This window comes from Schistocerca piceifrons, chromosome X (assembly GCF_021461385.2).
Source record: "Schistocerca piceifrons isolate TAMUIC-IGC-003096 chromosome X, iqSchPice1.1, whole genome shotgun sequence".
Lineage (NCBI taxonomy): Eukaryota > Metazoa > Arthropoda > Insecta > Orthoptera > Acrididae > Schistocerca > Schistocerca piceifrons.
The window spans coordinates 607,649,355-607,673,311 of record NC_060149.1 but is presented as its reverse complement, the minus strand read 5'-3'; the positions used below and the strand labels follow the sequence as shown (position 1 = coordinate 607,673,311).

The 23,957-nt window shown below is 38.6% G+C and overlaps 1 protein-coding gene across 2 annotated transcripts in view; it reads left to right on the top strand.

Annotated features, from left to right (window-relative positions):
* The first annotated feature begins 2,584 nt into the window (after positions 1-2,584).
* LOC124723176 (constitutive coactivator of peroxisome proliferator-activated receptor gamma-like) overlaps positions 2,585-23,957 on the top strand; it is a 735,979-nt gene continuing 714,606 nt past the window's right edge. For both annotated transcript variants that reach the window (XR_007006530.1, XM_047248371.1), the window contains exon 1: positions 2,585-2,700. The gene's annotated coding sequence lies outside the window, so the exon portion shown is untranslated. The remainder of the gene's footprint in view (positions 2,701-23,957) is intronic.

The window sequence follows — 23,957 nt, the reverse complement described above, 5'->3', positions numbered from 1 at the left end:
AAGTTCGAGTCTCGGTCCGGCACACAGTTTTAATCTGCCAGGAAGTTTCATATCAGCGCACACTCCGCTGCAGAGTGAAAATCTCATTCTGGAAACATCCCCCAGGCTGTGGCTAAGCCATGTCTCCGCAGTATCCTTTGTTTCAGGAGTGCTAGTTCTGCAAGGTTCGCAGGAGAGCTTCTGTAAAGTTTGGAAGGTAGGAGACGAGATACTGGCAGAAGTAAAGCTGTGAGGACTGAGCGTGAGTCGTGCTTCGGTAGCTCAGATGGTAAAGCACTTGCCCGCGAAAGGCAAAGGTCCCGAGTTCGAGTCTCGGTCGGGCACACAATTTTAATCTGCCAGGAAGTTTCAGAATACTATGGTGTCACCAGCATTGTTGAGAAGTGGTTGGAGTCTTATCTATCTAACAGGAAACAAAGAGTGTCATTGCAAAATACCTGTGCAGTAAGCAGTCAGTCTTCAACTGATTGGGAATTAATTACATGAGGTGTTTGTCAAAGTTCCATGTTGGGTCCATAGTTTTTTCTTGTGTACATTAATGACCTCTCGTCTGTTACATTACCAGATGCTAAGTTTGTTTTGTTTGCAGATGATAAAAACATTGCAATAAGTAGTAAGTCAAGCACAGATTTAGAAATAGCTGCTAATCAAATTTTCACTGACATTAATAAATGGTTTAAAGCTAACTGACAGCCATTAAACTTTGAGAAGACCCACTATATGCAGTTCATAACCTGTAAGAGATTTCCTTCCAACATGTGTATAGCATATGAAGACATGCAGATCGAAGAGGTTGACAGTTGAGAAGGGTATACCACAGAATTGCTTAAGCACCTAAACAAGTCTGTATTTCCGTTGAGAATGGTGTCAGATGTAGGGGATATAAATATAAAAAAAACTTGCACACTTTGATTACTTTCATTCTATTATGTCATATGGGGTCATATTCAGGGGTAACTCATCAAACTGAGCAAACGTTTTAAGGGTGCAGAAGCATGTGATAAGAATCATTTGTGGTGTAAATTCAAGGACATAATGTAGAAACCTGTTCAAGGAACTTTGTATGCTAACCACTGCTTCTCAGCATATTTATTCCTTGAGGAAATGTGTTGCAAGTAATCTATCTATATTCCCAAGAAATAGTCCAATACATAGTATCAATACTAGGAATAAGAACAATCTACATAAAGACCTAAAATCACTACCCTTGGTCCAAAAAGGGGTCCAAGTTAAGGTAGTGGGCCTTTTTTGGGTTGTGGAAGGTGCAGATTAGCTGACTACAAATAATTATTATTGCTTACTTGCATTTTTATGCAAGTAGGGTGGTGGTTTTGTTACATAACGCAGTTTGCGAATGTGGTGTATGTGTCTCCACTTTCCAGTGCTTTAGGTATTCAGATTATCTTACTCTAAACTCCATGCTTGTCTTTCACACATATACTGAATGACAGTCCTTGAAGGTTAATTGACGTGTGTCTGCACAACTTAAAATAAATACAGCAAGACATGATGCTTGTAATCTTGCTTTTCAGGGTCACCACTAATAATTTCGAACTCTAATAAAGGTGTGATTCAAGCTCTGTTTAAAAAATCGGTACACACATTAAAGATGCAGTTCTGGGTCAAGTGAAACTAGAAGTGATGCTTCGATATTTGACATCTGGCGATTATACCTTCCCAATATGTAGACCTATACCACATTCTGAAGGGCACAATTTCAAAATTTTTGTGTGATATGTTGGAAGCTATTTACGATGGCCTAAAGACTAATTTAAAAGCTAATGCTTCACTTTGAACACAAAATATTACGAAATATTAAATTTATTCTACACCATATTTTTGAGCAATGCTTAGTGCGAGTGCACTAAGAGACACGGTAATATGGTTGATTTCTTTCGCTAAAACCTACACTCAATCTGAAATAATACTGCCACCTGAAATCTTGTTACTTCTTTTCTCAAATCCACTGTGCAGTGTGTGTATGAGTGTGTGTGTGTGTGTGTGTGAAACGCATTTGCACTTAAAAAGTATAAAGCACATGCTTATGGATTTTTATCTAGTCATGGATAAGTAAATTAACTTAAAAACAGATGAAATATTCATATTAAAATTGCATTCCGACATTTGATTTCGCTAGGGTAGTGTGGCACATAAACTGGTTATCAGAACGTAGTGAAAGTTGGGACATCAGTGCAGGAAATTTGTCAGTCGGATGATTTTTCATATGCCCACACTCTTAAAAAGATTATCTGTTACTTACGAAATAGGGATCATTTAATGTATCGTCACAACGTTACTTGACAATAGTTCTCATACTTTATATTTTTAATCAGTTTATTTTAAGTGTAGTTAGAACGCTTGAGGATAAATTTTATATTAGAAAAAGAAGTGTGCTTCACAAATTATTGTAATAAACTGAAGAAAAGAGCTATATGCTCAAAAGATTCGATACTGTAATGTCCTTGCTGTTATACTCCGAATTATATACGTACAATAGAAATAGAGATATTTCTACGCTATGATTATGTATTCAGACCAATGAGTTTCATTCGGTCAGAGTGTTTGTTGAGCTTCCTGGTTTGAACAACACCACCTACAAATAAGCACGTTGGTGGCGTCGGTTTGACAGGTGGTTTGTATGTATAAACAATCTTTGAAAATCAATAGTGTTTGTTGTATCGAGTGGGCGGTAAGCTATCAGTAAGTATGAGCGACAACTTTTTCATGTTTCTGTATAGTATAAAATACGGTTAAGCTTTCCATCTTGCAACAATCTTAATTTTATCATCATCTCGTGAACGGTAATTTAATTTGCAGGATTTGTGCAGCAGGGTAAATCATCACCCACAAAACGGAAGTGAAAGCGCCATACTTGGGGAATTTGTTAATATATCAGTGCGGTTGCGTAGAAAGACCTAGGGCACTGGATTATCACAGACCTGTTGTATTTGGAAAGGGAAGACGATTATTATAAAATAAACTTCAAATTAGCATACAACTAAAGGGATAAATAGTTAATTTCATGTTCCATGAATCATTGCGCACGTTAAGTCGTAAAGATGTGAAGGGAGTCATTTTATTATTAATTTGTAAATCAACTTCTGTAGGTACTGAAGTAACTGTTTGGAACAACTTTTCAGATGACTAGCTCAACTCCACTGCTGAAAATATCGCGAAATTGAAATATCTTTTTAATCAGGGGCAAAATGATCAACTGAATGAAAATTAATAGACAGAACGTAATGTACTGATCAAGTGGTGATGACAAACTACTGTATGTTGATGCACAGAATAATTGTGTTTTGTTGTCTGGTTTATTAATCTTAATGTACACCACTTTGGCAACAGTTTTGTTTGTGCGGTAATAAAACTCAACCTATTATCACGAATGATTTGGTTGAAATTTACCATTGGCAACAAATCAGTGGCTATTTGCTTGTAATTTTTCAGTGACAGTAAGCCACCGAACTGTTAACAGAAAATGTTAAACATGGTCATTCAAGTCACATCTCTCTATTTGATCTATAGTTGTGTAACCAGGTTAAACAACACATATGAAAGCGTATGTTTATGTGATTTTTAGTCCGTGTTGTTTAGATTTTTAATAGTTGTTTTTATTTACATCTACATGCATACACCTAAAGCCAATGCACAGTACATTGCAGAGGAATGGGCAAGTGTGTGTTACTGACCCCCCCCCCCCCCCCCCAGTCCCCTATGAGAGCACGGTGTTGCAGACGGACTTCATATGTAATCTGTAGTATAGTCAGAGGTCTATGTTATGCTGAAATGTGATAATTTGTTTGTGAGTTGGCGAAGCCAGTGAATGTGAATGCCAAATTAAGGGTGTTGTAAAAGATTGACTTGTAGCGTAGCACAAAGTTTACATCTACATCAAAATTATATCGAATTTGCATATTTAACCCAATTTTCGTTATAAAAACTGAAGCTGTGAGGTAAATTCAAGTAACAAATTTGGGGTAGTGGACAAGCTTCCGACAAATATGTTGATGCATATTAGTTACATATATTCTACATAAACAACAAAAAATACCATGCAAATACATTACATAAGTTTTACATAGGGATGATCTCAGTCTGCTATGTCAGTAATCTTTTAGCTGGCCTTAAACATATTCTCATGTAATGATTAATGTGTAGTCTTTGCTTTTCCGTTGCCCATGTGAAATCTCATGTACGGTACCTGTAATTCGTTTCTTCTGTTGCTGCTTAGATCATTTTGCACATCACAGTGCTTTTGTTGATAATGTTGCTGCTGTTTTACTCTAACAAGTTTACAAAATTGGCATATATCCAGACACACTTCTAAATTATTTAATAATACTTTCTTTTTCATTGTTATTTGATGTACAAGTAATAGGTGCAAGTAAATGTTTTCCAGTGGTGAACAATTTCAAAATATTTCTTCTTTTTCTTGTCTCATCTGACTAGCTAATTGTCTTACATATAGATTCTGTGTTTTTTCTGAAAGAATTAATACATGTCTAACATGGTCTCTTGCAGATACATTTGGCGTATAATTTGCGGGCAATTGCTAGAGTGCCTCTTTCAGTTGATTAGTTCTGAGTATAACACTGTTCACTATATACTGGGTCTCCCCCCCCCCCCCCTCTAATGAAACCCCATGTCATTCCAAGCATGTGTGTCAATTTTTACCCCTCTATCTACATTATTCCAGGATTTATTCAGTTTTCAAATTTATACTGACTTTTTGATCACCCGGTACATCAGTGGTACTGTAAATGCAATGGACCTCACATTCTCTCTGTCACTTTCTGTGGACGATCTTTGCCTTTACTACACCTCTGCATCACTGTGCACCAACTTCAGGGCGGTGTCTGGAGAATTCAAAACTGGGCCCTGAATCACGGCTATCAATTTTCTCCTGCAGAATCAAAAGTTGTGCATTTCTGCCAATTCCGGACTGTCTGCCCGCACCCAGAAATTTATCTTGGTGACCAGATACTTGAAGTCATTGAAACTTTTCAATTCTTAGATATTTTATTTGATAACAAGCTAAGTTAGCTTCCATATGTGTGCCAGCTCAAGGCAGCTTACATGAAAAAGGTTTTCTTAGTAACTCCTCGTGGGCCATGGACGGCATAGTTCTGCGATTTTACAAAGTGATAATTTTATCCCTCTTGGACTATGGATACTGAGCTTGCTGCAACCTGTTCACCACACCGGCATGTGGTTGGCAATAGGGGTCTTCTGTACAAACTCTGTTGACAGCCTCCTGGTGGAAGTGAACCAGTGCACGTTAGACAACAAATACTACTGGAAAATTACGCATTCAGTCTGTCAGGTGCCCACTCACCCATGTCACTCAACTCTGTTCCATAACCAGCAGTTGAGACAGTTTGCGCATTGCTCAAAACTGGTTAGACCATCTGGGATCCAACTCTATACTCTACTACCCACATGGTCTGTACCCTGTCCTGTGATGCGGATGGACCTCTTTTGTGGCCCCAAGGAGGAGGCTGATCCTATCCTTCTGACACCTATTTCATTGAATCCTCTATGATTATTATGATCCGTTATGCATCTACATGGAAGGATCAAAAGTCAGTGACAGGTTTGGTTACACTTTTGCACATGTTAAGTGACATGAGAAGCACTCTATCCTGAGTATTTGCAGTTTGTACACTGCAGAGTTTGCTGCAGTATCTCGGGCTCTGCGGTTTGTCAAATCCCTGGCCACGATGAACTTTCTGATCTGAAGTGACTCCATGAATTGCTTAAAAGGCATATTCCTGTGCTACCCCAAAAATCTTTTGGTCACTGACAGTCAGGACCTACTGGTTGATCGCTACAGCTCTAGAGAGACAATGATCTTCATCTGGACTTAGAGCTACACAGGAATTCGAAAAAGTGAACTAGTCGACCATCTAGCTAAATATACAACTACAGATCAACTTGATGTTGGAATACCGTTTAGAGGCTTAAGATTACAACTTCAACATAATGTTTTGCGGCTCTGGAAATTGGAATGGCTGGCTGCTACAACCCAAAACAAGTTGAGAATGATCAAAGGGTCGACTAAGGTGTGCAATACATCTTTCCAGTCCTCTTGGAAAGATGCCATTGTGTTATGCTGATTATGCATCGGCCACACGAGACTCACTCAAGAGTTCCTTCTGCATCAGGGGGATCCTCCTCACTGCAGCTGCGATGGTCTACTGCCGATAGCACATGTTGTTGTCTCGAGTGCCCTACTGGCTGGACTGTAGCATGCTCTCAGCTTGCTCAGATGCATTGAGATGATGAGACAGCGACTACCAAAGTGTTGTATTTCCTGAGGGGCAGTGGATTTTACACAAAACTGCAATACTCTTCCACTTTGTGTTGGGGTGTCTGTGGGGAGGGGGAGGGGAGAACCTGCAGTGGGTTCCCCACATGCTACTGCAGGTTACTTTCTTCTGCCCTCACCTTGTTGTGCCCTTAGAGCCTCTTGTGCAAGATGATGCTTGGGTTATCTCTGTCTTCTGTGACCTGTTGTGTTACAGCTACTGACACACTTTTTAAAACTCTTTTAACTCACATAGTTTGAGCAGCCAAGTCTCTACTATTTCACTTTTTACCTTTTTACTTGTTTTTTTTTGTGAAATAGAGGAACTGATGGCCCAGTAGTTTAGTCCCTTTAAACAGATGATTATATAATATATATGGCAGTGTAAAGATTAGTTACTAGCTTAGGTACTGTCAACTGGGATAATAGTGAGCCCCTGTGGGTAATACTGACCCTGGGGTCAATTTCGCTCTTCCTTTTCATTTCTGGATAAACTTAAGTATCTTCTTGAAAATAAAAATTATCATATAATACAATTAAATCTGTTGATTTGAATTCGTACACTTTAAGATAAAATTAAAAAGAAATATTGTAGTTCAAAACAATTTTTTAAGCAAGCACTACATATCCACTTATAAATAGAATTGGGAAAAGTTTCTGGACCCAGAAGGAGGAGTTACTCCTATCACTGTCAGGTTTTTCTCTTGGTGGTAACATTGACCTCCTAAATGTTATCACCAAATTTCCATTAATCCACATGTATTTGCCCAAATATGGCAGAAAACAAGTGTAAAAAAATTGAGACTGGAGCAACAGTGAATTTAAACTCAGTCAGTCATGGACAGGCTCTGTTGTTACAAGTGTTCTGTTTATTGCAGTAGTTTTAGGTTGAGATTAGTGTTTGTTTTAAGTATAAAGAAGGGGCACAATAGGCTATAGCTTTATTAGACAGTGAAGTTGAAGAATAAAGTGTCAGTTTGAATAGATAAAGTAAAGCTATAACTAAATTAAAAATTGAACTGCAGTGCCTAGAATGTAGCAAAGGCCTCCAGGTGCAAGGCAGTACCTAGATGTGGATAAGGAAACATTGGAAGAAGTGATTTAGTTAATTAAAAATAGTAAAGAGATAGTAAAAGGTGCAGCCAAGAGGCAAGGTATATCAAAAACCACAGTAAAAAAAAAACACATCAGGAAAAATGGACCAATTAAGGTAGGAAATAAAAATGCACTAACATCAGAAGAAGAATGTATATTGGAAAATTCTACTGCCACTGCTGCTGATTGGGGTTTGCACTGCAGATTATGGATATTAAAGTTTTTCCAAAACATTCCTAGACTTAGTTAGATGCAATGAAAGATGATTCCGGAATAACTATCCAGGTAATGAACGATTTGGCCCATACATTTATTAAACGAAATAAAGTTATCTTTGCAGCTAGGAGGAAGAGACAAAAGATCGATGTATCAAATATTTTACCAATTTGAAAACAACTGCCAAAGATTAACAGCCTGTAATGTATTTAATTGTGATGAATCTAATACATCAAATGGTCGAGGAAGGAAGAAACTTATATTTTGCCATGGAGTTAAGTATCTTGACCTTGATTTCAACCATGCCAAGTCATCATCCACAACTATCATGATGTGTGGGTCTGCTTCTGATATTTTGTTACCACTTATTGTTCATAAAACTGAAAATTCATATTATAGTTGGAGTTATGGAGGACCAAAGGGTGCACACTGTTGTGATGGAAGGTGCTGTAGAGGTGGAACAATCCACAACAGAACTCAACAGGGTTAGTTTGAGAGTGCAGTATTTACAGACTGGTTTAAAAATGTGGTGCTTCCTCATGCTAAAAACCTGCCTGGAACAAAGATAATGATACGGGACAACTTAAGTTCACATTTCACAAGTAAGGTTTGTCAGCTATGTGATGAAAATTACATAAAGTTTGTGTGTATCCCAGTCAATACAATCCACTTAACACAACCTTTGGATGTTTCTCCCCCCCCCCCCCCCCCCCCCACCGCCCCCCCCCACCCCCTCATCCATTGAAGACTCATTGCTCAAAATGAGCAATACACTGTTCCAAACTGTACCAAGGGCAATGTTTCGAACCCTTCTTAATGAACTGATAAATAGTCTAGAAGTGAAATTAAGATGAATCTCAAAAATGCGTTCAAGGCATGTGGAATATTCCAATTTAAAAAAGAAGTTGTCCTCTGTAAACTCCCTAGTGAACAGGATATGGAAGCAACGAAGGAAGCTGTAGCTGAATCTCTGGTTTTTTTTATTTAGTCTCTCTGTGAAAAGAAGAAAAAATCAATGGTCCTGTCAAATACAAAAAGAAAGAAAATTTATGTAAGCTCTGGGGTAAAGCTGTTTTAGGTGTTTATGCTTTGAACATTGGACCAAAATTGTTCAAAAGGTCATCATATGAAAGTGTGTCTGCACCATATAAAATGTTCAAATTATCTACAGGTATAAATGATAGAAACTATCCTCAGATTAGTTGTTCCAAGTGATCCACAGCTAATGAAGACCTCTCAAAGGCCAGGATAAATTTCTTCCAAAAGTGAGATAATTCTTCATCAGATGATGAGCTAGGTGTAATGAAATTGCCAGAGATGAGCTAGGTGTAATGAAATTGCCAGAGATGAGCTAGGTGTAATGAAATTGCCAGAGACTCGGGAAAATGATGAAAGCAATTTTGACCCTTCAAACAAACCGTTTGTTGAAGATTTGCTGCTCAGTAGGTTTGAGTGTTATCATCTTTTCCCAGATGACATTGTTACGGTAAAAGCAGTTGGGGGTAAAAGGGGGAAGCAGACGTTTCTGTTTTTGTATTATTCAAAAAATTGCAACAAAGGAAAAGATAGTTGAAGTAATGGGAGCTTCGCTCCACTGACTCAATGAGAACTACATTTGTTCCAAAGGAATATGATACTGCCCCATTCTGTCATATGATTGGCAAGCTGCCAAGGGCAGAAGGGTGCAGAACTCTGTATAAATTTCCAGGGAGGATTTTAGTAAAAGAAGTTTAATTTTTTTTCAGTAAAAGTTTTTTGTGTGTTTTAAATAAAGGATTGATAATTTTATTCATAAAAAGATGTTTCTCTGATACCTAGCTTATCAACATTTTACAAAACATCCAGTTTTCATTGGGGATCATTGAGGGCCCTTTACTGTGATCACACTCATACTGCACTACACTAATATATATCCCTGGATTATTCTGCACGTTTGTAGTTACCCCACGTCATGGGGTAACATTGACCCCTTCAGTTATTTTTTTTTCTACTAACCTATGAAAAATTTAACAGTGTGATATGGATGTTCGTATAGAAATAATGCATAATAATAAAAATCACTGTGAATAGAAATGCAAGAGATATTGTGCAAAAACATCAAAAACGGGCCAATCATACCCAATATGACAGTACTTTTGAAATCTGTTCTTAGCAGTGTTTTTGATAAAGTTAAACTGAATGCATACAGGAAAAATATGTTTGCACTCAAAACATCCGACATAGGTCAGTCCGGAATTGTTGTTGAAGTTCGTCATTTTCTGTCTGCAATGTTGCATTCCTTATATTTTTTAAAAAAATCGTGTATTATTGAATATCATACTTCAATATTTTTACTTTCTTTGACATCTCTTTATTAAATGAAAATCAAACAAATTACCTAACAATGATTTAAAAAGAAGTAAACCCCGACGGAGAATGATGAAGTATGAAAATATTATAAAAACCTTATCTGCATAATTTTTAAGGTGCTTGCTAGCTTGCATCTTTGGTTATTAAACACTGAAGTCTTTCCACTTCAACTTAAAATACAGTTGTTGGGACTACTAAGCAAAACCAATTACAATTAACAAAGTGGTCTGTAAGCAGCATAAAGTAAGGCTGATGTACTAAGGTAGTGTGATTGTCTTATTTGACACTGTGCAGGACGTGGGGGGGGGGGGGGGGGCAGTGCCTCTTAATGTGAAATACTTTGTGCCATTCCAGTCAAGGCATTGCATGCAACATATGGCACTAGTGATCATATACTTGCACAGATATGTGAAGAGTCTGGTATTGCCACGTTGGATACTGTGGCTACCATTTGCTACCTAGTGTCCAGAAGTATGCTTTGTGGGCATGGTGTACAACAAGAAGCCAGATGAACAGTTTTGTATCGGCACACACTCTTCTGCAGAGTGACTAATTCATTCTGGGAACAGCCTAGTTGTACGTGTACCATTTACCCAGTGTCTGAGAATTTGTAATGTGGTAGGTGTGTTGTTAATGGATCCACCTTTAAAAGTGTCCAATTGACTGAGCTGAGGAGTCCAAATTTCTTAAGATATTAACTCTCACCATGCAGTGATCTCAGAGAACGAGGAATTTTCTGTACTGCAGTTAATTTAGGCAGAGGTGGATTGTGGTGTACTATCCCAATGACTTGGAGATGACTGGAGTAGATTGTTGAAACATATCAATAAGTATAGAAGTTCTGTGGCTTGAAGCTGAATTGTGTGGTTAAAATGATAGGAGCTTCTGCAAGTACTGCTCACTGTTTTGCCGTATATGGGTATATGTTGACACTGCAGTCAGTGCACCCACTTCAGCTTTGCAATCATTGGATCTCGCACTGCACTGAGCCCTAGACCACCATATCTATTAAGGGTGTTTTCAGTTATCATTATTTTAATGGCTTCTTTAATTACACTGTGCCAAACACCATTAGTGTGAGACATGACAGATTTGATCTGGTGACTCTTTTCTGGAGCATCCTGAGGTAAAGCAGATTATTTGAGAGAGCATAGCTAATAAAACCTCCCATGCTCCTTCCTGTGTTGTGATACAGCGTGCACTGTTTGTCTGAAGTAAGATTGTAAACTCTCATTTATTCTGAGACCTCTCACAACTTTATCTGTTCTCATTAATTGTCTGATTATTTGTGGAGGCCTGAAGGATGATTTGATTATGTATCTCTTTAGTCTCATCATCAACTTGATAGTCATATGCATAGACATGGATACCATATTGGCACTTAAGCTGACTTATTCACACCTTTGCAGCAACACATCCCTGCCTGTGAAATAGCAAATGGTGTCAAACAAGCACTCCCCAAGTTGCCCAGTGGAACAGTAGACAAATTGTTGTGAAACCAGCCTTATCGTCACAAATCAACGGCACCAGCACAAAACATGACTGGGGTTGAGCGCACCTTCGTGCACTATGAAATGATAGAAGAATTGTTGTTCTTCGTACTGACAAGGGAAAAAGAGCCATAATTGCAGACACGAATACACTCACCAGAAGCTTCCCCGTGACCCAGCATTTAGAATAATGAGAATGACATGAGAGCAGACCTATTGTCTGTGCTCTATGTAAGGATGGGATGCTGTTCTGCCTCATCGTATCCACCATTGGTTCACTGACATACAAACTGGTGAAGTGCTTGACCAGTCTCCCCGCTTCGCATGTGGGTCTTGGTTCATATCAAAGCATATCATTTTATCTCCTGAATTAAATGTGCCGGCCGCGGTGGTCTCGCGGTTCTAGGCGCGCAGTCCGGAACCGTGCGGCTGCTACGGTCGCAGGTTCGAATCCTGCCTCGGGCATGGATGTGTGTGATGTCCTTAGGTTAGTTAGGTTTAAGTAGTTCTAAGTTCTAGGGGACTAATGACCACAGCAGTTGAGTCCCATAGCGCTCAGAGCCATTTGAACCATTTTGAATTAAATGTCTTACACTTAATGAGGATGATATCGTGGTCAGTTTTGATATTGTTGTACAGTTTGCAAATATGCCTATCAAATACTTTTTGGATCTAGTAAACCAATTCTGTGAAAGTGGCGTGGTCAGTCTGTTTAGGCACACGCTTGTCTTTATTATTATTATTATTATTATTATTATTATGGCCAGTATTATGATCAGATGGACAATGTTGCAATAGGAAGCTCATTACTTCTACAATTGCAAACCTGTTTATGAAGAACTTAAAGGATATTGCCTTAGTCATGACCCCATTAGACTAGTTGTTCATTTCAACATGTTGACAAGAAGTTCATCATTTGACCCCATGGACAAGGAAAACTTGATGGATTCTGGGAACATCTCAACAGCATTAACAGTAACTTGAAGTTCACTATAGAAGTAGGAAAAAGACAACACTTTGCCTTACCTAGGTATCGTCATCCATCACAAGCACAGTGGGTGCCTTAGTCACAGTTTCTACAGAAAACTGTCGCTCACCAATCTGTACTTGCATGCCATCAGCCATCATCATGTGGCATGTGATACAAACTGTAGTACATTGTTCAAGAAAAATATCGGATACTGATAATTTGCCCCATGTGCTGTGCCATTTACACAACCTCTTCAAGAATAATGGCTACGACAATCACTAAACAAATCTGTCTCAAGTAAGAATTGCAATAAGGCCACCAGTGAGGAGTAGGAAAAGAAATTTGCATTTTTGCTTTTTTTTAGCTGTGTGTCAAATAAGCTACGCTGCTTGCTGAAGAGAGAGAAAATGAAATCAATTTTCAGATGTGGCAATTACTGAAATGCTGGAAGGCATTTGTAATAGTTTTGAAAAAGTAAACTTGTACAAGTGGTTAATAAGTATACACGAGAGTTTTATCACCTGTACTATCCTGAAAAATCTGCTTTAGCTGGAAAAGAGTCACCAGATCAAGCTTGACAACACCTCTGTTGTGGCTCCCACTAATGGCATGTGGGACATTGTAATGAAAGAAGCCATTGTCATAAAAATCACTGACAACACTCTTAATAATTCAGCACATTGTGGGGTCCAGTGATCACAAGGTTGAAATAGGTGCATCAAATGCGGATTCAACATACCTCCATATAAGGCTGTACTGCAGGTACCAATAACTTCACAGCTGTCAGCTAGAGTATGTAAAAGCCTAGCAGCAGCCCATCAGCAGTCATTTTGATGGACAATGACTTGGTGAAAAGCTCAAGGCATTTTAACCGATAATGCAGTGGAAGCCCAAGAACATTTTATTCAGTGTTACCACCACGAGAATCAGCATTCTTACATAATCAATATGAATATTCATGATATATAATTAAAGAAGTAAAAGTATCCACTCACCGTGTATTTTGGGGCGCCACACTTACACAAGATCAAAATCATTGCAAAGCTTTCCAAAAATGTTATTCCTCGGAGCTAACAGGCTAATGAAACATACATTTGGCTCCATAAATGCTTTAGGAGTTAAGGAGACCACTTACCAAATAGCTGAAGCATTAGAGTTGCCAACAAGATTCCTTCCAAGAGATAGCAAATTTTCTTTCCTTTTTGCTGTGCCTGTTGATGACTAAATGCTTGTGCTTTTCGATGAGTGGTGTTCTTTAACCCTAATGTATTTACATTTTACCAGAAGTTTCCACTATAATTACACATTTTTTTACATTGTTCTAGTACTACATCCTGACTAGTTCAAGAGCATATTTTGGGCGTAGTGGACAAGAGTAACAAGGAGGCGGGGAATGGAGGATGGAGGGGAGGAAGATTTCTAATGTACATTTGGTGAACAAAACATGTACACTCTGTTATAGAATGATGTACACTATGTTATAGAATGCTGGTAGACATTTCTAAATGCAGTTTTATTTTGTGTTATTTATTTATTCATCCAAGGATCATCTCACAGTGATACAGGATTTGTTAAGATAATACAGTGCCAATCAATGGGGCAAAATATAACACAGTGCTTACATAACATGTTTTAAGAGGATAGGACAGGTAACCTATTGGGATAGAACAGGTGGTCAGCCATGACCTTGATTAAGGGACAATCCCAGCATTTGCCTCTGTGATCTAGGAAAACCCAGATCAGGATGGCCGGCCAGACCAGCTCCATCCTCCTGAATGTTAGGTCAGTGTCTCAAGAGCTACGTGGCCTCTTCGGTAATCCTTTAATGAATAATGTTTCTTCATTTATACATAAATTATGTTGTCTTCTTTGCTTTTCAGCCTTTTTCGTCAGTTACAGATACAAAAGTTGTTTAGGTTAAATACGCCTTCTGCAACTGTTTTCCTTTAATCTAAAGCATCTTCAATGGTCAGTGTAACAATATGGTTTTTCCTGTTATGATTTTGATTGTCAGGATCATGAACAATTTTCATGCTTTAACTTACAACTATAAAGAGTATTAATTCTTATCGTTACTCGTGGCTTTTTGTTATTTACATCACTCTTCATGTTCTTCCACATTTATGTTAGATTTCAGCACACAGCACTTTCACAAACACTAACTATATTCACATTTTAATGTTTTTAAGAACCAGTGTCATCTTGCCATTTGATGTGTGTTGTTTTATTATTGTAGCATGCATTTGTCTTTTTTTTTTTGGTAGTGATGGGAGTGTCGGCTATTGCTCTGTTTGAGTGACGTTTTCTTTGCAACATAGTCCATTGCAATATTTGTAATACTGTGTGTGTGTGTGTGTGTGTGTGTGTGTGTGTGTGTGTGTGTGTGTGTGTGTGTGTGAGAAAAGAGCTGACATGTCCAGACTACTGTGTTGTCAATTATTACTTCACTATGCTACAGAGGTGGCTGATAAGGGGTGTGGGATATTGCCTAGTTTGTGGTATGATTTTGTAGTGTTCAGGGGGGGGGGGGTTCTTTCTCTACAATATATTTTATTAGTTTAAGTAATATCTGGTTGCTGATGTTTGTCTAGTCATTTATTGTGTGTTTCTTCTTTGTTATTACATTTTGAATTTGGAAGTTCTCTTTTAGATTTAGGAGATGTTTCTTGTTACTTAATTGGACAATTTTCATGTCCATTTCTATTGTGGTTGGGTGGTGGATGGGTGGTTAGATGATGTAATATTATGTGGGTATATGTTATGATGTTTTATCAATGACTAAGTTGTTGCTGCCATCGGCAAAGAGAACTTTTTCTCCATGTCTTATACTGTCTGGAAACTCATAGATACAAATGAAGAACAGAACTGGACCGAATACTTTACTCTGAGCAATACCTATGTTTTGATGTTTCGTGTCTGACCATTGTTTTACTAAAATTTATCACCAGCAGACGTGAACAATTTCAATGTTTTGCACCCTGTTTTCCAAGTAAGACTGAAACTACTCATTGACTGTTCCTCTTATATCTAGCATTTCTAGCTTGCTCAATAGTATTTTATGGTTAACAGTGTCAAAAGCCTCTGACAAGTCGAAGAAAATGCCTGTAACACAATGATCCCTATCAATAGCTGCAAGTACCACATTTGTGAACTCTGCAATGGCTGATATTGTACTACTTCCACTTCTGAAACCAAACTATGCTTTGTTAAAGAGGTTGTCTTTGTTTGAGTAACATATCACTCTCTCTTTCATGACTGCTTCAATTATTTTTGAGTATCAAGACAGCAGTGAAACTGGCCCTTGATTTTTAGTGCTTTCCACATATCTTTCTTTAGTACTTTTGGTACTCTGGAAAGCCACCTGAACTAAAGGATTGGTTTATTATGGTTGTTAATGGGGCTTGTATGCTATTTACACACACTGTCAGAACAGAGATAGGAACCTCATGTATGCCTGCTGACTTACTATTTTTTAATTGTTGTACTGTCTTCCTAATGTCAAGCTTTGTTGCGGGTAAACATCATCGTAGTCCTTGCTGTAGAAGTCATTGTGGGTGCTACATTTGTTTCAGGAAGATTTTGTTGCAGCTTATTTGCAACACCAGAGAAATAATCATTTACAAAATTAGCCATTTCGTAAGGACTTCCTATTATCCTATCCCCGTCTTTGATTTGTGTGTTGTTATACTTCTGTCCACCTTTTTTAGTTTTTTTTGTTTTACAGCACCACGCACTGCTTTACTTTTATGTTCTGCGTTATATATTAATTTGGCTTTGGCTTGGCCTTTAAAAAACTTTTTTCTCGATCTGGGTGAATAAGCTTCTGTTATAAGAACACCCACCATGATTAGATTCTGAGTTTACCTCCAATGCAGCTGATAGTGTCAGATAATAATCGTAATTCATTAATTTGTCATTGAGTGATTTTTTTGCCACCAATGATAACCTCTTGTATTTTTTTTTACCTGTGATGGTATTCAAGGAACTGTGGATTAGTGAAGTGCATTTGGAAAGAACTGAGAAATTCAAGTGCCTGTGAGGACTTTGATGTATGCAGTTATACATTTATTTTCCTTAGCTGCTGCAGTAGAAATGGATACTTTTGTAAATGTCACCTCAAAAATTTATTTAAACAGTGTCAAAATTTAGAGAACTTACCACCTACGTTGCTTTACATATACAGTTCATTCCAGGTTTGATTTGCCAATGCCCTAGGAAAAGTATGTATCTTATGATGTGAGAAAATCCTTTTGTAGGCGTGCAGTTTTGGAGGTTCCACCAAACCTGTCTTTAGCGTTTATTGTCTCAAGTAATGATCCGAGATGCCAAGATCTCTGATAAGTATTTTACAGTTTTCCCTGTCAGTGTCCATTGAGTACATATTCTAAAATTGAAGGTGAACTTCTTGAAATCACCGTAGCAGTGTGTACCATTTGTGGTATGTCAAAAGTGCTGAATTGTTCAGGAAGTTATTACTAATTTCACCTTCAATGCCTGTATTAACATTCATGTCTTCATATATTATTATGCTAGTTTTGGCTGCAGAGACACTTCCGGGGACTTCAGTAAATTTTTTGAAGAAAGAAGGGACATTACCATTAGGTGAGCAGTAAACACGCAGAATGATTTGACTCTTATAAGCAGAAAGCTTTGTTATTTCAATATCTGAGAATTTAAAATTTTTATATGTGCTAATTGTGGTAAGATACTCGCTAACTTGAAACTGTTTGCCACCCCTGATATAAATAGATGATCCCCATCCTTTAAGGTAGACCTACAGTAGCAATTTGCACATTCATATGATAATACTGTATGCTGCAATTCATCATCTTTATATCAGTGCTCTGTAATGCACACTGCCATGCTGCTCAGAGATAGTAATTCAACTTCAAGCTGATGTACTTTATTTTTAATTGGCTGCACATTTTGAGGAATAATAGATAATTCTTAGCAAATTTCCATGGTGCTTGCACACTCCAATGTGATTCGTTCTATTTCCTGTATACATGGTGCAGAAGGTTCGTAAGCTAGCTGAGATATTTCTAAGAGAGGGAAGCCTGTTGGGGTTTATTTTTAAAAAAGTTCCTAGGTCTCCTATCCATGACAACAGGTGTTTGACTGTGTGGGACCCCACATGCATCCAACATACTCTCGCTAATTAACTGCACCAACCTACCGTTCCTAAACCTGTTCAGGAGCGGACCGTGCCTAATGTAGCCCCATCTTGTAATAGTCCCCACCAGCACCAGCGCAGTGTGTACCTGGCCGACAGTCATCAGTGCCACCTCCAGCTCCACATTCGCATGTCTTATAGTACTGCCAAGACAAGGCCAGTCATGCTGCTGGAACAGCACTGCCATGTTCCCATTGGTGCCATCAGTTAGGGAAGCCATGTTATTAAGGTCACCAACTAGATTGTATGCCCTGTTTCTGTCCAGGCTGTTCCCTGCCCCATTCTGTCACTACGTGATGATCGTTGGTGAAATCCTTATGCAAAGGCCCTAACTCCTCAATCATCTGATCTAGCTCAGCACTTGGCTTGAAAATGCTGATGACTTGATCTCGTTCCCTAACTTCTCCTGCATTAGAGGACCAATACCTCTGCCATGACTGCTACCTAGCTGCAGTGCTCTCCACTTCCTAACATTGGTGTTGTTCTTACCCTTCCTAATTACAGGCAGTGTTTGATTGCATGTATCCTATGCCTACATCATCTTGAGGCTTCTCACCCTTCACCTCTGGCAGCTGAAACCTGTTACCGGTAACCACAACAAAACTGCCAGATCACATCGTTGTCCTGCTAGCTCTCCTACAAACTGCCAGTGCCCCCCCCCCCCTCTTTCCCCCTCGCCTCCTCCCCTCCCCTGCCACCACCTTCCCTCATTCTCACCAGCTCTCACCAAGATTGCTCCAACTGTGCCTGAAGGGCACAGACCTTCACTTCTTGCTCCTCCATTAACATACTCCTGCTGCATATTTTTCAGTTCCAGGAAAGGGCCTCAGTGATCTCCCAAGAGTCCTGTCCACTACGTCTCCCCCCTCCCCCCTCCCCCCCTCCCCCTCCCCCTATGAAACCATTTACTACAGCTTCAACACTGCATCCCACTACCCACTTTCCTACAACTTCCACAGAGTCCACTCATGGTCAGATATGAAACAGTAAAGGAATATTATGAAATATGTTAAGTTTATTGCACTGTAAAAAGAATGCTGCCTACTCTAATGTGTTAAGTTTGTTATTACTGGAAGTTCAGAAAATGTCAGTGCAAGGTTATTCTAAGAGGTGAATTTAAAGAAACATTTGTCACAAATTACGACTAATACCAATTTAACATTATTCTCTTCGTATATAGGATCGTCTTCAGTGCCATTGAGAATGTTGTTGTTGTTTTTTTTCCGTTATGAAACTAGCTACTAACAAAAATATTGTACTGTTACCGAACAAAAATATTGTACTGTTACCGATAACACAAATCGCTTCCAATTTAAATTCACTGGCACCATAGACTGCAATTACGCATCATAGGCTAGACATAGTTCTGGGTTTGTGATGCCAGGACAGGAGGGATACAGTGTTAGCAAGCTCGTGAATTCCCACAGCTCATGTTCATCATATCAGTGCACTGTCGGTACCATTTGAATCTAATGTTGTCAGATAGAGATTGGTTTCCTGCGGCCTCGAATGTGTGTTCATTTTTAAGACTGGCGGGAATTTTAAATCTAGGACTGGACTTTTTATATAAATTTCAAATATGATGCTTCTGAATTTTGGAGACAATTTTTTGAAGGAAAAAAAACAAAAAAACAAGTCTCTTTTAGTCCATAAAAGATGGTAACAAGTAAACTTTTTGGACAAAGATTTCTGAAAAATCTAACTAATACCAGGTTATACATCTAAGAACAAGTACTGCTGTTTTGCACCACCTGTTGTTTATCTGTGAAGAAATGAAAGAATAACCATTATGAAACTAAAAAAAAAACCTTACTGTAATATTAAAAAAAGGTGCAATAACTGAAACAAAGGCAATCTGTTTGAAAGAGCACATTTCTGAAGTCTAAATCTCTGCAAGGTAACACTCTGGACTGTGTTGTTCCACCCTATATATTGTAACATGCTTGAATCCTCCTCAGAATACTGCCCACTAGTTGATAGAGAAGTTGCTGCTCAAGCCTGTACTATTCTTCAACAGTGGCCCTCCTGAAGCTACTAAATGTATGAAGTGGGTTTCCCTGATTATGTACTGGAAGTTTCAAATAGTTGCAGGTAAGCTCAGTTGGATTCATTACAGTAGAGAGCACAGACCATTTCATTCATATGAGTCCTGCCTCTTGAAGAAAGTGTTCTCGAGTTGGCCGTAACATGCTTATGCAGTGTCATCTTGAAAGACAAGCTCATTGCTGAAATGTTGACTAGGGCTGGACAAAGTTTGGAAGAGTCTGCAAAACCCTCAAATTACCCTCGATAGCAGTTCGAGGTGTCTTTCATTAGAATGTAACGCTGGTCCGAAACATGGCTCACCCACCTCTGCTGAGCCTGTGGAGCTACACAAAGACAGGCCCCCTCACTATTCTGTTATGATTACGATATCAGACACTAGAATAATTCTGCACTCATCAGAGGAGAAAACTTAATGATATTTTTGATGCATCATGGTGCTTGGAAAGTTTGTGTTGTTCATAATGGATGCATAGAGGACAAATTGATGGTGTTGAGGTGGTTGACACAGCCCTCCACTTGCCCACAAAAAAGTAGAGTGCAACTCTGTTACACCTTCAAGCCATAATTTGTAGGTAGTGATCATCAGCTGGTTTCATCAATTGCAGGCAAGCACAAAGAGGACACAGGACTTCAGTGTTATGTTCTCAGGGTATGGCTGAATGTTAGAATGACATCACTGGAGTGTGCACCAGTTTGGCAGACGTTTCTTGCTTTTTGTCATAAACTGACAATGTGTGCTTGTTCTAAACTTGAAATGACTCTTTGGCACATCTTCAAAGACTAAACCATGTAGCTGAGCTATCAATGACTGGAGACCCAACGTGTTCTACTGAATTGTGCTGGAAGTGTGGTTTTATTTTTATCTCCATTGCACAAGGGACTGTACATAGCAATTCCATGTATGCAAAAGAGAATTGAGAGTAAGTTTTCCAGAAGGAAAAACGGTCTTGGGTACTCCATCTGAGAAATTTGCCTGGTGTTGCACATGTCCAGGACCATTAACAATTTCATTATTATGAAGTTTGAACACTGGAGTCATTTTAAGCCGAGTCATTCAATTGTAGACCTAAGAAATTAACTGATAAAGAGGCTCAAATTCTGAAACATGTGAGGGTTGGAACTTAAATAGTGGCAACTATTTATTCACAACCGATACAAAAGAGTTACATTTTTACACCTGTTACTGTGCTTCAAAGTAGTCTCCAGCGTTGTGTAGAACCCGTTGCCAGTGATGTGGAAGGCGTAGTATACCATTAGCAGAGCCTGTTCTGTTGGTGCGAATGGAGTTGTGTACTGCCTGTCGAATCTCTGGAACAGTTCTGAAGCGAATGCCACGAAGTGGTTCCTTCATCTTCGGAATCAAATCAGTCACAAGGACTTTACTCTGGGGAGTATGGTGGATGGTACAGTACTTTCCAGTCCCACCGACTGAACAGAGCAGCCACAGCTTGCACTGTATGCACCCGCGCATTGTCATGCAAAATGATGGGTGGGTTGCCCAGAAAGTGTTGCTGCTTCGTTCGCAAAGCTGGTCACAGGTGACTGAAGTCCTTGTGACTTTGATTTGATTCCGAAGATGAAGGAACCACTTCGTGGCAATCGCTTCAGAACTGTGCCAGAGATTCGACAGGCAATGGACCACTCCATTCTCACCATCGACAGAACAGGTTCTGCTAACGGTGACTACGCCTTCCACATCATAGGCAATGGGTTCTACACAATGCCGGTGGCTTTGAAAGACAGTAACAGGTGCAAACATGTAACTGTTTTGTGTTGGTTGTGAATAAATACTTGCCACTATTTAAGTTCCAACCCTCGTAAAACGGGAATAACTTCAAATAATTGTGATCTTTTCAACTGTTCCATTGAAGGTACGTTATTGCACAGTTGCAGAGGTCAGTGACATAACAGTCTGTTGAGAGGCTGCCCAGAACCACTAATCACTCGAATGAATGTGTGATCTTAGAGTGCTCCATGTGATGTTATTATTGGTTTTCTATTAAATGATAGATGCTCAAACTAGATCTATTCTGTATCCACATAATACACCTCTCTGTCAATGCAGTGTCATTCACAGAGCATCAAGTGGATTTGTTGGGCTGGTCAGCTCAAAAATCTGTCCTGAATACCATCAAATCTCTTTGAGGAGTTCTAGAGTGCTTGTTGGGTGCTGTATCAACTTGTCCAGAAACCTTGTAGGAAATATCTGCCACGATTCAGGAAAAATAGAAGCAAATTTTTGAGGTTTAGTGCATCAGAACGTAGTAGAAGGCCTTCCTTCTAGCACTTGATTAAAGGATCATGAGAAGTTTTAAGCTGCAAAACATTTCCTGGGGCAGATGTGAACTCTGCTCATAGTTTATTGGTAATAGTCTGCTGATTAAAACTGAAGAAATTCCAGAATGATAGGAAATGGCACAAGGATAAATTGAAAGAACCAAAGGGTTTTGAGAGTTTCAAAGGGACCATTAGGAGCAAAAATAGGGGAAAGGAATACAATAAACAATGAATGGGTACCTTTGAGAGATGGAAACAATGAAACCAGTACAGGAACAAGTAGGCAGAGAGGCAATGCCTAGTACAGAAATTTGGATAACAGACGGGATAAACAATTTGACGAAAGGAAAGAATATAAAATGCAGAAAGTGAGGCAGGCAAAAGGGAATACAGACATCTAAAAAATGAGAATTACAAAGTGCAAAATGCAAAGCGGGAATGGCTAAAAGAGCAATACAAGGCTGTAGAACCATATAGGAAAATTGGAGAGACCATTGACTAACAGAGAAGCAGCTGTGTGTGCATAAAGAGAGGAGATAGCAAACCAATGTTAAGTCAAGAAGAGAAAGGTGGAAGGAATATATAGCATGTTTAGAAATAATCTGGAAAGTTTGTAAAGGTGGTGCAGGGTTAGTTGTGATGAGAAATAATTGTTAAGAGAAAAAAAAAAAAAAAGATATGATTTGCATCACAAGGGCTGAATGCACTCCACATGCCACCAGTGCTCGGCAAACCGGATACAACACATATTCCAGCACTCAGTTAATCCAGTGCATTTGCCCTGCTATGAACTTCCTTGTGCATATTTCTACAGGTTACCAGTATCCATATAACTGCTGTCAACAAACGTCAACTTCTTTCTTGCTGTAATATGCCACTAACCTTATCCATTGCAAATATTTCACTGTTCATAACAGCTAACTTAAAGTTGTACTGCCAGATGCATTTTAATCGCTGCACATGCTACATATTTCTGGCATCTTGTGCACTAGAAGACGCACATCAGGATGTTATAATGGCAATTCTCTCCATTTTCAGCACCTCCTGTTCATAATGTTTATCAAAATAAACAAAAAATAACATACTCATCTTAATTCTTATCAGTTATGGTCCATGGACTCTAATTAAAACAACCAGACACTTTGTTCTTTATTGACATGGTTTATTTCACAGTAAATTCATCTAACTTACTCCTAACACAGTTCAGTAGTTCCCAAAATACATGTAGAGGCCTCAGCAGCACATTTCAAATTGGTATATTACATTATTATACATTTCACTACAGTTACCAATAACTTATAATTCATTAGAGAAAGTGTACAAGGTTCTTCATATTAAAAATTACTTAGGTTTTTCTTTATGTTTATCAGTATTATAACTTTTTTTCTGAAAATCATTAATTTTCTTGTCATAAATCTGTGTTTTCATGTTGGTTTATTTCTGGATATTTTACACACATTTTGCCATTTTCAAAACTTGCCCACATTCACATAACATTTATTTGATAAGTTCTATATAAGTAAAAATTTGTTTCGCTTAATATTATCATGTTTTGCTTGAAACCCGCAGAATTTAGGTCTTTAAACAATTGTCTATACATTGTCGATATGGCACTTTTTGCTACATATGATATGGAAAAGTGTCGTCTTATCCTAATCCAGATTGATACACATTACTTGTTTGATAGTTGTTATTCTTTGACATAATATTATTTCTTTGCTTTGTACAGTAAATAAGAAAAAGTAATGTTTGAATCATGCCTGAGCTACTAATAATCAATGCTGTCCCAGATTTCCCACATATTGTCCCAGTGTCACCTACAACCACGGAAGCTACAATGAAGTCTGTGGCCAATAGAAATCCTCCATGGTTAACAACCACACATGTTCCAGAACCACCTTCATCTAGAGCCTGCAGCATCTACGAACCACCCCAATATACCTTTCATCCTGGCAGCAGTATCTGAACATGGAAGTTGGCATATCCTCCAAGTGGAAGCTGGACACTGTTACCCAGAAGTGGGGTAATTTT